General features: G+C 39.4%; 1 pseudogene; it reads right to left on the reverse strand.

Moving 5' to 3' along the window:
* Positions 1 to 1,633: 1,633 nt before the first annotated feature.
* On the reverse strand, positions 1,634 to 8,258 carry LOC103249962 (annotated as a pseudogene).
* Positions 8,259 to 14,256: the final 5,998 nt, after the last annotated feature.

A 14,256-nucleotide genomic window follows, 5' to 3' on the forward strand; every position in this document is an offset into this window, starting at 1 on the left:
GCTCATTTTGATTTTTTATTGTAGAGATGAGGTCTCGTCAAGTTGCCCAGGCGGGTCTCGAACCCGCGGGCTCAGGCAATCCACTCACCTCAGCCTCCCAAAGGCGTGGGATTACAGGCTGAGCCATATTTTTACGTTTCAATCATATACTTTATTTTTCACTATGAGACGGGGTGGACACATATCCTTCTTGGATACATTACTGTTTATTGTTTCAAGTGGATGGGATATTTAAATACCACTGAGTAGTTTACTGTGGCCCTATATCTAAACAGGTTAATTGGAGACTTTATATTGTAATCTGTGTATTCTTATAGCTACCGTATACTGTCTTCATGACAAATGCAAAATTTATCTTATTACTTGGCCCAAGTTAGCTGTTGATCCTTTTTACTGATAAAATACAAGTGTAAGAAGTTCTTGCTTCTTAAAATTGAAAAAAAGAAATAAGATATTTTCTACTAAATTACTAAAAGTTGAAATTTTTATGTTGACTCTTAATAAGTGGAAAACCAATCAATATTATCCAATATAAAACAGTGTATTCAATTGTTTAATAATAAACTGTACATTAAGAACTTGTATATGCTGTCTAGATACGGTAGTGACTTTTAAAATTTTCAGAAAGAGCTGCCGGGTTTGGTGGCTCAACCTGTAATACTGGCACTTTGGGAGGCCGAGGCGAGTGGATAGACTGAGCCTGCGGGTTCGAGACCAGCCAGGGCAACTTGGTGAGAACTTGTCTCTACAATAAATCAAAAATTAGCTGGGCATGGTAATGCCAACTAAGGTAAAATGATGATGATGAGAAATGGGCAGTCACAAATATTCATAGAAAATAGGTTGGTTTGCTAGGCTCGGTGGCTCAGCCTATAATCCCGCGCCTTTGGGAGGCTGAGGTGAGTGGATTGCCTGAGCCCGCGGGTTCGAGACCCACCTGGGCAGGTGAGACTTCATCTCTACAATAAAATAAAAAAATTAGCCGGGCGTGGTAGCGCGCGCCTGTAATTCCGGCTACTCGGAAGGCTGAGGCGGAAGGATCGCCGGAGCCCAGCAGGTAGAGGCTGCGGTGGCCGGGAACGGCCACTGCACTCCAGTCTGGGCGACAGAGTGAGACTCCAACTCCAAAAAAAAAAAAAAAATAGAAAATAGGTTGGTTCATAAGATCTTCTGCAGAAAGCTTACACACACACTTCAGTCAAGCACATCAGTAGAATGATTTGGGAGCATAATTTTTTTTGGCCACATGTAACTTCCTCTGAGTGAAAAGGAATCTGCGGGTAAAAACTGATCCTCATCAACCAAGCTGGTTCACATGCACACTGTTCATGTCCAGGGCCAAGTGCACACCGTTTGAGAGCCATTATTTTCTGTGAGCTTGAAACCATCTTTCTCAATAAGTTCCAAGAGGGGTTCACAGCATTAGGGACATCAAATATGGGCCCTCCAGCACTGTCAGAGATAGGTGCTATCGGAGGAATCATTGCATTCCCATATGTAGTAAAAGGCATACCCCCAACTTTAGGAAAGCTCACGTAACCTGCAGGAATGTGGTGATGGAATGCATTAGAAGGAGTTACAATTCCTGTACTATCTTGTGAAAATACTCTTGGATCAGACATTGGTCTGTGAATCACAGGATTTTCCATTCCAAGGTTACACTCATCTGTTTTGTCTTGGTTGCCATTAATCGCTTCAAAGGACTAGATGCCATTTTGCCCTACTAATATAGGCAAATTTCTCCCAATAACAGAGGGAGCTGAAATCCCCGCTTGTCTGGTATGTGCAGAATGTTCAGACCCATTAGGGACTGGATCTTTCCTGTCCTGAGTTTTCCAGTGTGGGCTTTTCTGTTCCTGAAGGTACTGATGATGGGGCAGGAGATAGTACATACTATCTGAAGCATACTGACTGTGTGGAAGAATTGTTTGATGTTGATGAACACGGAGTCATAAAATGGGCAAAAATATTGCCTGTTAAAGTTGGCAGCTGTGGCTGTTGCTTCAAGAGGTGCATACATCTGACCTCCTGAAAAGTTTCAGGCAAAGTTTCCTAAAAGTGTAGAAGAAGTTATTACAGAACTGTATGGCGAACTCATATTGACAATACTTGAGGGACTTAAAGCAGGTCTGTAATGGTGGTCTAAAACCTGGAGCTTTGGAAGTATCAGACTGATGCAAAGCGTCCAAATTTGGCAAATACAAGGATTTTCCTGATAGCATAGATTCTGGTGTTGACTGAGAGAGAACAGCAGATCCTCTCCAGAAGACATGAGCAGAAGTAGGGCTGTTTTCAAACAATGTGCTGAAGGGTCCAAATGGTAAGGGGACACAAACTGGGAGCAATAGGCTTATTTGCTCTATATACTGAATTCTTTTTTTTTCTTTAGAAACTGATGTTTATTTTCCATCAACCTTATTTCCATGTTGCTTAAGAGCATGTGGAAGAACAGCGTAAGACCACTCAGTGGTTGTTCCTACCCATTCAGTGGCCTGAGCAGTGGGAACTGCAGGTCAGTCTTCTGGGGCAGGTTGAGCACTCCAGTCTTCAGTAGGGAACTGCTGAATTGGCACAGAGGATACCTGCACACCTTCAGAAGAGTCTGCAACCTCAGGCTGAGTAGCAGTGAACTCAAGAGCTGGAACAGTTTATTCACCCTGAAATTCCTCTGGTCATAGCTGTTTTTAGCAGCAGCCTTCTCTTTCTTTTCAATCTCTTCAGGATCTCCATAGAAGTAGAGATCAGGCATTACCTCCCACAGGTGTTCATGGAAGATGGTGCCACACATGTGCAAAACTTCCTGAGTCACCATCTACCACATCAGACCCCCTGAGTGAGCTTCTGTGTCGTTGCACGGAATGGCAATGTCCACACAGTGCACAGGAGAGTCTGTTACACAGAGTAATGGTGGGCAAGTTAACATAAAATGCCTCTGTTGAGAGGCTGGTGGCCAGCTATGGAATCAGTAACCACCAGCAAACACAACTCCCAGAAGGCTGCCTGGGTCTGGTTGATAAAGATCCCAGGAGTGAAATGGCCATCAGTAGAAGTGGCTCCAGTGGCAGCAGCAAACTTCAGCATAGCCCGCTGGCCAGTGTTCCTGGAGGATATGAAGTTGACATCAGCAGGGTTTTCAATGGTGACAATGGCACGAGCTGCCAGAAGAAACTTCTCCCAGGTCCTCTTCAGATTTATGATGTAGCTGACATCACTTTTCCTTGTATAGATATGCTGTTCCATTTGGAAGTCAAGGTTGGTTCCACTTAAGTAGGTTCCTGCTGCAAGGAACTTGAGGACATCTTCCTCCTTCTTTTGCAGGACATCAAGGACTCTGGATATTGTGAAAGTTTCCCTTTAAGTTATGATAGGATTCCAGAACAACACCATATGGGCCCCTCTCTGGGTAGCATGGAAAAGTTGAATTCTTTAAAAAAATTTCTTCTTTTTTTTTTAAGATATAAGGGGTATATGTGCAGGTTTATTACAGAGGAATATTGATTGATGGTGAAGTTTGGACTTTGACTGAGCCCATCACCCAGGTGATGAACATGGGACCCAGTGAGTAGTTTTTCAACCATTACCCCTCTTCCTCCCTCTCCACTTTAGGAGTGCCCAAGTTAATTAATGGCACATTTTCCAGGGACATTCTGAGTTTATAGGCATATCCAAGGGGCAAAATTTAATTGTTGCTAGTATTTTGTAAGTCTACAAAAATGGAAGTGGTCCAATCCTGAGGGTCTTTACTACAGTGGGCATTTTTCTCTTTTGGCATGCTTTGGCATTTTGGTGCATGACTGGTATCCCTGTGGTGAGCTCTAATTTAGACTGATTTGTGTAGGAGAAATAAATGACAGCTTATTTATAAACATCAACATGCAACCTGACTTTAAAACATGTTTGCCTAAAAATTAATGAAGGTAGCATATAGGGCTGTTTTTAATGAGAAACAATGATGCAGACTGAGCTGAGAGACTCTTGCTGCTTACAGAAGGGTCTCCTGAACAACTGTGCAAGCCTAGTGCATCAGCCAAGGTGAGGGGGCGAAGCAGTGTGTGCTGGCCTGGTTGACTTAAGCAGGAAGTGGATTTATTGAATGGGATCTGCACAGTTGACAGAGTGACTGGGAATGTTGGAAAACGAACCCCAGAAAAGAGGTAGAACGAAATGGAGCTGGGATCCTAGAAACAGCCAACAACAGGGGCACCCGCCAGGTGCCCCTATACCAGTGCTCTGGGATGGACACTGCAGCTCGGCCCTCTGGCTTGGATGTGGCTGTGTTACCTGGATGGTCTCTTGCACCGCTGCCATCAGCACCACCAGAACGGATCCTTTGATTCTTTGTGCCCTGGTTCCATGTCCAAAGTCCTGAGTGTCTTCAGCTGTTTGGCGAGGCCTAGGGCAGGTGTCCATTCTCTAGTTTCTAGAGAATGGGAACGTGAGTCTGTCTCCTTTTTGGTTTTACAGGGAGAGGTAGACTCTTCCTTCTTCCTATGTGGGGAACCGTCCAAACGTAGGAAGGCGGTTCTGATTCTGAACAGCCAATGGGGGAAAAAAGACAAATGTTCACTATAACTGTGTAGATGTGACTTCATGGAATATCATTTTATACAATTAGCCAGGAAAATGTATCTTTGTTCCTTGTCTATTGTGTTGCTTTCTGTCATATAGATTTGCACCCAAAAGACTTTTAGTGTGCCCATTCATGTATTAAGTTAAAAATAATGATTAAGTGCCCAGGCCATAAGAGATAAGATAGACAAGTGGGACCTCATTAAACTGACAAGCTTCTGCAAAGCCAAAGAAACCATCAAGAGAGCAGGGAGACAGCCCACAGACTGGGAAAAAGTATTTGCCAACTCCATGTCTGACAAAGGCCTAACCTCAAGGATATACAAAGAACTCAAACATGCTGAAAAGAAGAAAACAAACAACCCCATGACAAAGTAGGCAACAGATATGTATACACACTTCTCAAAAGAAGACATATGAGCAGCCAACAGACACATGAAAAAATGTTCGGCCTCACTAATCATCAAGGAGATGTAAATTAAAACTACACTGAGATACCACCTAACTCCAGTCTACTGGAGTCCAGCTCCAGGAGAGAGTCAGGGCTTGAGACGGGGGAATCAGGAAGCGGTGAAAAAGAAAAGAAAACAACAGGATCCTTCTTCCTGGGGAGAGTTCAAGACTCTGCCAATTTTTATTTATTTTTCACAAGCTTATATAGGTTTTCCACTCAGACCTGCACCCACAAATGTATCTTATGTTGCTAACCAAACGCCCACGTACATCCTTTTTGTACTTACAATAAGGTTGACTTTTAACAATTTCAACCACAGATGGTGTTTTTCTTAAGTCAAACATTTATGAACATCCTGGTTTTCTTCCTAACTTTCTTATAACTATTTACTATTATAGGCCTATAATATCCCTACCCTATAAAGCTAAACCTTAACCCTAAGTCTTATTTAATTTACGTACTACTATATATTTATTTCTATTAATCTTATTTCTATCCTTATATCCCTATATTTTCTTAACTATCACTTAAACTATTATGTATCTATCTTATTAGTTTATCTTATCTTACTATCTTATTATTAATATTCTAAAATCTATCTTCATTAAACTACTTATTTAATCCTAAAATATCTTAACCTATTTTTTATCTCAAACGGTTGTTTTCCACCAGCTCTCAGGTGGGGTCTGTTGTTTATGAGGAAGTGGTTGACTCGTTTTTGTCGGCCTCCTGCTGTTACTGAAAAACATCCTTACACACCCTAAGGGGCACCCCTTTTGCTGCAATCTCACCTCCATTATGCCTAGGTATAATTTTTGCTGTCAAATGCCATCATCCATTTGCACATCTATTATCTCAATTAAAGAGGGAACATTCTCAAGCCTATGCATGCAATCCTTCAAAGTTAGGGAAGGTCCGTCTACAGGATCCATGGGGCTTTGCCTCCGTCATGGCCACATTTTACTGGGGCCTTGCTCCCAGCTGGTGTTTTTCCTGTTTTCAGGTCCCTTTTACCTTACTTTTACTAGTGATTGTGGCTCCTGGCACCAGTCAGAATGGCCATTATCAATAACTCAAAAAATGACAGATGCTCGAGAAGATGTGGTGAAAAGGGAACACTTCTTCACTGTTGGTGGGAATGTAAACTAGTACAGCCTCTGTGTGTGGTGATTCCTAAAACTCCTAAAAATTGACCTTCCATATGATCCCCCAATCCCCCTACTGAGAATATACCCAGAACTCAGGTCACTCTATAAAAAAGATACCTCACACATATGTTTATCGCAGCATTGTTCACAATAGCAAGAACATAGAACCAACCTTGCTGCCCATCAAAAGAGGATTGGACAAAAAAATGTGGTACATATACACAATGGAATAGTACGCAGCCATAAAGAACAAAATCATGAACTTCACAGCAACGTGGATGGAATTAGATCTTATAATACTGAGTGATCTCTCACAGAAACAAAGAGATGAGTATCACATGTTCTCACTCATAAGTGGACCTTGAACAACTACCATATTACTGTAGGAAAGGGACTGAGAGTAGCAGCAAACTGTGGGGAGGGGGTTAGGGGGGATAGCTGGGATTGACAGTAGTTGATATCCACCTGGGGAAGGGGGGGCACACTTCATCAATAAGGGTACTTGCACAATGAACATTTTTATACCTAACCCTGAATTGTACTCCACAATTTCAAAATAAAAATAAAAAAACATACTTTGACACACACACATAAAAAATGATTTAATTCTATAACATGTGAAATGTTATTCTAGGCATAGAGAGTTACAGAAACTAAAAAGATATTTCTTGTGTCTCTCCAGAAAAACTGTTAGAATGAGTGACAGTCACGTGTGCTATCAGTCAAATAACATTTTCTTTCTGGCACCATTATTGACTGTCTACCTCCCTTGTGTTTAGGTAGAGTTATGTGTCTATCTGTGGCCATTGAGCAACTCACACGAATTAACTTATTTAATAGCCATGTGAAATTCTTCAAAGTGCTTTCTTTTCTTTGCTGCCCTGAAATGGGTATGTCACATGAGCAAGAAATAAACCTCTGTGGTTCTGGAAAAAAAAAAAAGAGTGCCCGAGTGTCTGCTGACTCCATGTTTGTGTCCATGTGTGTTTTCCCACTTATTAGGCAGAACATGTGGAATTCAGTTTTATGTAATGATTTGCTTAAATTGATGGTCTCTAGCTGCAGTTGAGTATACTGAATTCTGACAAGCCCTTTGTGATGTTTGAGATGTTGATGATAGAGTTACAATAGTCATATTTTTTTTGAGTCAGAGTCTCACTCTGTTACCCAGGCTGGAATGCAGTGGCACGCTGCTCATGGCCAACGGCAGCCTCAACGTGCTGGGTTCAGGTGATCCTTCCATCTCAGCCTTCCAAGTAGCTGAAACTACAGGCACACGCCACCACACCTGGCTAATTTTATTTTGATTTATTGTAGAGACGAGCTCTCATCAAGTTGCCCAGTCTGGTCTCAAACCCCTGGGCTCAGGCAATCCTTTGCCTCAGCTTCTCAAAATGGGGGATTGCAGGCTTGAGACACCATGCCTGGTTCATTTTAATTTCCATTAAGGAACTGTTAGCAGTAGTGGTGGCAGGTGCCGATGACCCTATTTTGGAACTTCCTGAGGAGCTTTTCAAACGATTCTTTGGAATAAGCTCATCAATCTCTTTGTATCCTTGATCAGAGCATAATCAACTCAGTTGCTTGTCTTGTTGATTTAGTGCCACCCCTTATTATTGTTATTTGGTCTCCTGTCTTATCTTTCTGTTTATCGATACTTATGTGTGCACCAGTGAACTCCTGCATAGCATTGATATTACAGCCTTCCCTTCCAATCACTCTGCGTGTCACAGTGGATGGAATGAATACTTTCTTTGACCTTCTAGCAACTTCTTTCCATCCGTCCTCCCTCTTTTATCCACACCTAGATTTGCTATTGTTAACTTCCAATTTGGAGAGGAAAGGGGAGATGGAACAGATTTTTCTGCAAGTAGACAGAGAATTACTGGTCTCTTCATTAATAGTCTCTGACAATTTTTTGAAGCCTTGTCATAAACAGATTTTGTCTCCTCTTTTGCAATTGTAAATAGAACTGATGGCTGCTTCTTGCTGCTCACAGTGGTAGTGACCACAGCTGGGGAATGATTGTCACTCTTCTGGCTGACGTTGCTGTTACTACTTTTATCACTGCAGCTGGAAATCCTCATATTATCACTGTCCCCACTCTTGCTAGTACTGCTGCTCTTGGACTTCCTGGTCACCTTCTCTGGTTGACTGTGTGAAATTGGTAGTAGACCACCAAATATACTTTGCATGTTTTCTGGAATAATTTCATTTTTCCCTCTTTCCTCTTTGAACTGGTTGTGGTTATGGTATTTTTCTTTTACCATGGGAACCTGATGTAGTTGTCCAGGCTGCAGATATGCCTATGATAATAATGGTTGTGGCACTGAGAGGCTCTGTCCAGACTTCAGGTTCATCTTCAGCTTTAAGCTTTTCTTTATCTTGAACAGCTTGGAGTTCAAAATTCTCTTTATTTTTAGCTTCAGTTTTTTTTTCTAGTTTTTTTCCTCCTCCTCCTCCTTCTCTTCTCTCATCTCCTTTCTTTTTTCTCTTTTGGTAGCCAAAGCCAGTCTCTGACTTTCTTCCCTTAACTTAGGCTTGGTGAAAGATATGTTTGTTCCTGAAAAGGGACATGGTGAAGAAGAACCTGTATGTAGAACACTGATACTTTCTCAGGTAGATAGATGTTAGGAAATACATCTGAAAGTTAAAGATATAGAAATTGCCTGCATAGTAACCTCTAGACACTTTTGCTGGTCTTCCAAAAGTGTAGAAACTCCAGTCTAAAAATAATTTTTATGCCGGGCACAGTGGCTCATACCTATAATCCCAGCACTTTGGGAGGCTGAGATGAGAGGACTGCCTGAGCCCACAAGCTTGAGACTGGCCAGGCAACTTGGCAAGACCTCATTTCTACAATAAATAAAAAAATTAGCCGGGCATGGTGGTGCATGTCTGTAATTCCAGCTATTTGGAAGGCTGAGGCAGAAGGATCGCCTGAGCCCAACAGGCTGTGGTGGCTGTGGGGGCTGTGGTGGCTGTGAGTGTGCCACTGCACTCAGCCTGAGCAACAGAGTGAGATTCCAACTAAAAAAAAAAATTTTTTTTCAAATATATCAAAACATACTCACCTCATTCATAGTAGGATAAATGAAAAATTACATTGCAATACCATTTTTTACCTAAGAGATTCACAAAGATCTAAACATTGGATAATATATCATTTAGGAATGCAGAAAACAGGAACTCTTCTATAGTGCTCTTGGGAATATAAATTTTTCCATTGCCTTTGGAGAACAACTTGGCAATATCTATCAAAATTTCAGACATCTGTACCCTTTGAACCAGCAATCTCATTTTTAAGAATTTATTCTCTCTTTTTTCTCCTTTTTTTTTTTGTTGGGATCTCACTCTTGTCACCCAGGCTAGAGTGCAGTGGAACAAATACAGCTTACTGTAGCCTCAAAGTCCTGGGCTCAAGAAATCCTTTTGCCACAGCCTCCTAAGTACCTGGGACTACAGGTGTGTGCCACCACGCCCAGCCTCTAAGAATTTATTCTTTAGCTATGTGCACACATGTAGGAAATTATGTTTGTACATCATTTATTGTGGTAGCAAAAAATTGGAAATAATCTAAATGTTCCTCAGTAAGACACTGATTAAATAACCTATGAGACAGCCATACAAAATAACACCAGAGCTATAAAAATGAATAAGGAGACCGTATCAATAAGGAGGATAGAAATTGGGTGACTGGGAGGCAAGAGTGGAAGGGAGACTTTTTTTTCAGAGTGCAAAAATTTTATTGATAAAGTGTAGACGTTACATAGTAACTATTCTTTAAGAAACTATCACTCATCAAATTTTGGTAGTGAAAAAAATAGAATGTCAATGATTATCTGAAAAACCTTAAAACATTCTACTTTGTAACATATATATTCATGCAATGCCAGATTTTATTTCCCTATGTTTCAATAAAACAATGAATAACAGGTTAAATGCAGAAGCACCCATGAAATCTAGCTGTTTTCTGATAAACCAGACATTAATAAGATTTGCAAAAATATGAAATTATGCCATTCTTCTCACTGACTTATTTGAAGAAATATAGATCTTAAAAATGTTTTATTAAAATATAATTTGTATGTCAACATGCATCAAGTAAATGATTGCATTTTAAATCAATTAATACATTTATATTCAATTCTTTAATATTTTAATACAGTAAATATCAGTAGATACAAAACACACAAACAAAACTTTTTTTGGATCATTAATGGTACATTAAGGGTTCGAGGATTCTTGAAACCTAAACCACCAGTTTGCCAAAACATTTCAAAATGTTTGAGAACTGCTGGCCTAATATTTGCAAAGAATAATACACACACAAATTCCAGGATGGGTCTTGATGTGTTCCATTTTTCTTCATTACTCAGTGAGCCTATCCAAAAGGAAGACATATCAGTCAGGAAATATCCCCCCCTTATTTGTTTGATTATTGTTGCTATGTCATCTGTTCCCTCTTCTCTTTGTAGGACTCATCTTTATCCCTAGTTAATTATTTTTTAAAAAGTTTGATGAATGGACATTTGTTTTAACTGTCCTGCTTTCAATGCTTTTTATTCAGTCATCATATTATCAGTATATTTATTGATCTAGTTTAAAATTAAAAATGACTGTAGTTGCAGAGTGAAGATTTATGTTCTAAATACATTTCCTTCAGTGCTCTTTTGATTTAGTGGACTCGTTAGTTGATTATTTTATGTCGTCCATTTGTCTGCTGTGGAACTTCTACTAAATGTGCATCTTCCTGTTCTCTGTATTATGCTTTGTTTTTCTTTTTCTGGTTAATAGATTTCTCAGGTATGTTGGTACTTTATCTACTCTTGGTACAATGCACCCTGGGAGTTTAAAGTGTTGATATTCCATCGAGAGGGATCATTGTGTGTGTGTATTAGAAGCTCTACTACTGAGGACAGTGATGTTCCAATCTTGCCAGTTTCAGTGCTCATTTAGGGCTCCAGAAGAAATCTTCACTTCCAACTGTTTTCATTTTTCATAAACTCACTCTTGCCTTCAGATACTGTGGACAATTCAGCCCAGAGTATTTCAGGAGCTGAAGAAAATACAATAATTCTTAAGGGGAGATTAAAAAAAATACCTATACCTTTTTATAATTTGAGGTCTTGAACCATATGAATATTCCCTACATTTTATTTTTTTTAATTTTTTTAATTAAACAATTTTTTTTATTTTTTGAGTTGGAGTCTCACTGTCGCCCAGACTGGAGTGCAGTGGCCGCTCCCGGCTGGGCTCCGGCGATTCTTCCGCCTCAGCCTTCCCAGTAGCTGGAACTATAGGCGCGCGTTACTATGCCCGGCTAATTTTTTGATTTATTGTAGAGATGAGGTCTCGCCTGCCCAGGTGGGTCTCGAACCCGCGGGCTCAGGCAATTCACTCACCTCAGCCTCCCAAAGGCGCGGGATTACAGGCTGAGCCACCGAGCCTGGCTTCCCTACATTTTAAACTATTTTAAAAACTATTTTATTTTCCCTCTTTTTATACTTCTAGCTATTGCATGTAGGTGAAAACGACACTGGTGCTAAAAGGACAAGTAATTTGAAGGAAGCAGAAAAACAGAAGTCCCAGATAAGACATAAATAAATCAATACCTAAACAATGCGGATTGATTTGTAAAAAATGAGATAAAATTTTGTATTATTCTCAAAATAAGTCCAGGGGATAGACATTCTGGGACTAATAGGATGAGTATGAAATCAGAGACCTGCCCAGATTCATTCTAGGTCTTTACTCCATGTCTAGACAATGGACTTTGTCTGTGTTGCCCAAGATGGCTGCTAGAGTTACAGTCACCACATCCACACTTGTGGTGATTTTTATAACTTGATGTTTAACTGTTATGATATGGACAATGAAATAAGTTATATGTTATTACTTTTCCCCCAATTTATTTTATGCATGCTCAGATAGTAATGAATATTATTATTGAAAGCTTAATATATAATTGAAATTTACTTGACACTGAGTAGAATAATGAGAAGTATAAGATATAAATATCATGGCAGGTGTTCTGCAGAAGCATAACTTCATATTATTTTATGGGACACGGGCTGTTATTGCTCTATCTAGAATTAAGAGGCTAAATTATCCATCAAGTGTGACAGAAATGATCATTTATTATTTAGAGGCTTCACCAGTTTCAGGCTAATTACATATATATAGCTTATTCCTGTCATTCATATGTATAGCTTTTCTAGCTTCCTTGCCTTATTCTCTCTCTATCCCTTATTCTCTGTCTTCCCCACTCCCCACTCATACCCACGTGCATGTGAGCATACACATACACACACACACACCACCACCACCACCACGACCACTACTACAGAGCCAATATTACTGTAAAAATCTACCAGATTAAATCTGACCTTTGTTTCTGTGAAATGCTATAGGAGAATGATGAAGAAGAAAAGGGAATGGATTAGAGCATTTCAAATTTTAGCAACATACAGTGATTTATAAATGGTGACTGGTACTAGGGATTATATTCTGTTTCAAGACATTTCAAAAATGGGCTTCAGAAGCAATACAGCTATGCTAAGCTGTATCTCTGCTTTCTTCCTTTCTTTCACAGCAGTGGGAATAAGACAAATGGCAGCGTGAAAGTAGAAAGAATATAGACATTCAAATCCTGACTCTGCCTCTTACGATGAAGTGAACTTGAGAAATTTTCTTAACCTCTCCAAATTTCCATTCTTTCCTTGAAAACTGAGACTAGTAATATATATTTCATAGGATTGATATGAAGATTATTGCATTAATTCAATTATATATAGTTTGCATATATAATTAATATATCAAAATTAAGAAAATAATTTTTCATTTAAGTAATTAAATAAATTAAGTATAATTACATATTTATCTTGCTCTTTAATTAATAGATATTCAATAAAGTTTTTAGAAGGGTTTACTATGTGAAATGTTGATAACTAAACATGGAAGATTGTGCTGAGAAAATGGTATTAATTTCTTTATCTCAATGTCTTATTGAATTTAGCAAGGGTTCTTGACAACAAGGTATGGTTTGGATAGAGTGCTTGGTTATGATCAGAAGATCTGAGTTCTAGTCTGCTAGATGTGTGATTTTGAACAAATCCCTTCACCTATTTGCTCCTGGTATCTTTACTTATATAACCGGAAGGTTATATTAGCTGTCCTCTAAGGTATTTTCCATATCTAACATTATGTGCTTTCATGAAAGTGAGATGCTGAGCATAGAGTTAAAAATGCTAAAATTTTCACATTCAATTTGATTATTTTTTAACTCATGAGCATTCACTGAAAGTCACATGAGGATCTTTTCATTATTCCACGAAATATTAGTTTTCTCTTCCTTCAGTTGTGTTCAGACCTGTTATCTTTCAAGTTCTACAGGTCTCTGGGCCTCTTGATAATATTTCAGGGAAGGGAAGATATCTAGATTACAAGCAGCCACAGATTCCTCATCCATGATACTGTAGTCTAAGGGAAGTTGGGGAACAGGGTCCCATTTCCTGGGAAATTCAATGGACAAATCTATAGTAGTTGGAATTTTTCTCCTGAAACTTAAAATGTCCTTGAAGACATCTAACTTCACTTAGGAGGAGGGAGATTGGAGTCAGTGGCACATGTTTATATTCTGTAACAGATAGAATGAAAAGAGCTCAGAGATCAACACACACCAAAGCCTTTGCTTCAGAGTCCACAGACAAGTGAAGTGAAGTTAGGACTTAGATTTGAGAGAAATTTGATAAGATTTTAATTAGAATCAGTGATCCAAATACACCCTGTGTTCCATCCCAGAAGGTAGAGTTGGTGTTAAAGACAACTGGGAAAATGCATGTGGAATTCAAAGTTGCTAAGGAGAGTTTCAGAGATATTCCTATGTCTGGTATACTTCAGGTTTTCTCTTATATTTTTCATTTTGGGGACGCTATGAATTTTTGTGGCAAATATCTTCCGCTCTTCCATGGAACTCTACTTCATCATTGACTGCCTCATCCACAAGCATCTTCAATTCTATTTTCACTGAATCATTACCCTTACTTTAAATATGCTTAGAGCTTCTTTTGAGTTTAAAAAAAC

The sequence above is a fragment of the Carlito syrichta genome, unplaced genomic scaffold, assembly GCF_000164805.1.
Source record: "Carlito syrichta isolate Samal-C Ts95f unplaced genomic scaffold, Tarsius_syrichta-2.0.1 Scaffold124793, whole genome shotgun sequence".
Taxonomy (NCBI): Eukaryota; Metazoa; Chordata; class Mammalia; order Primates; family Tarsiidae; genus Carlito; species Carlito syrichta.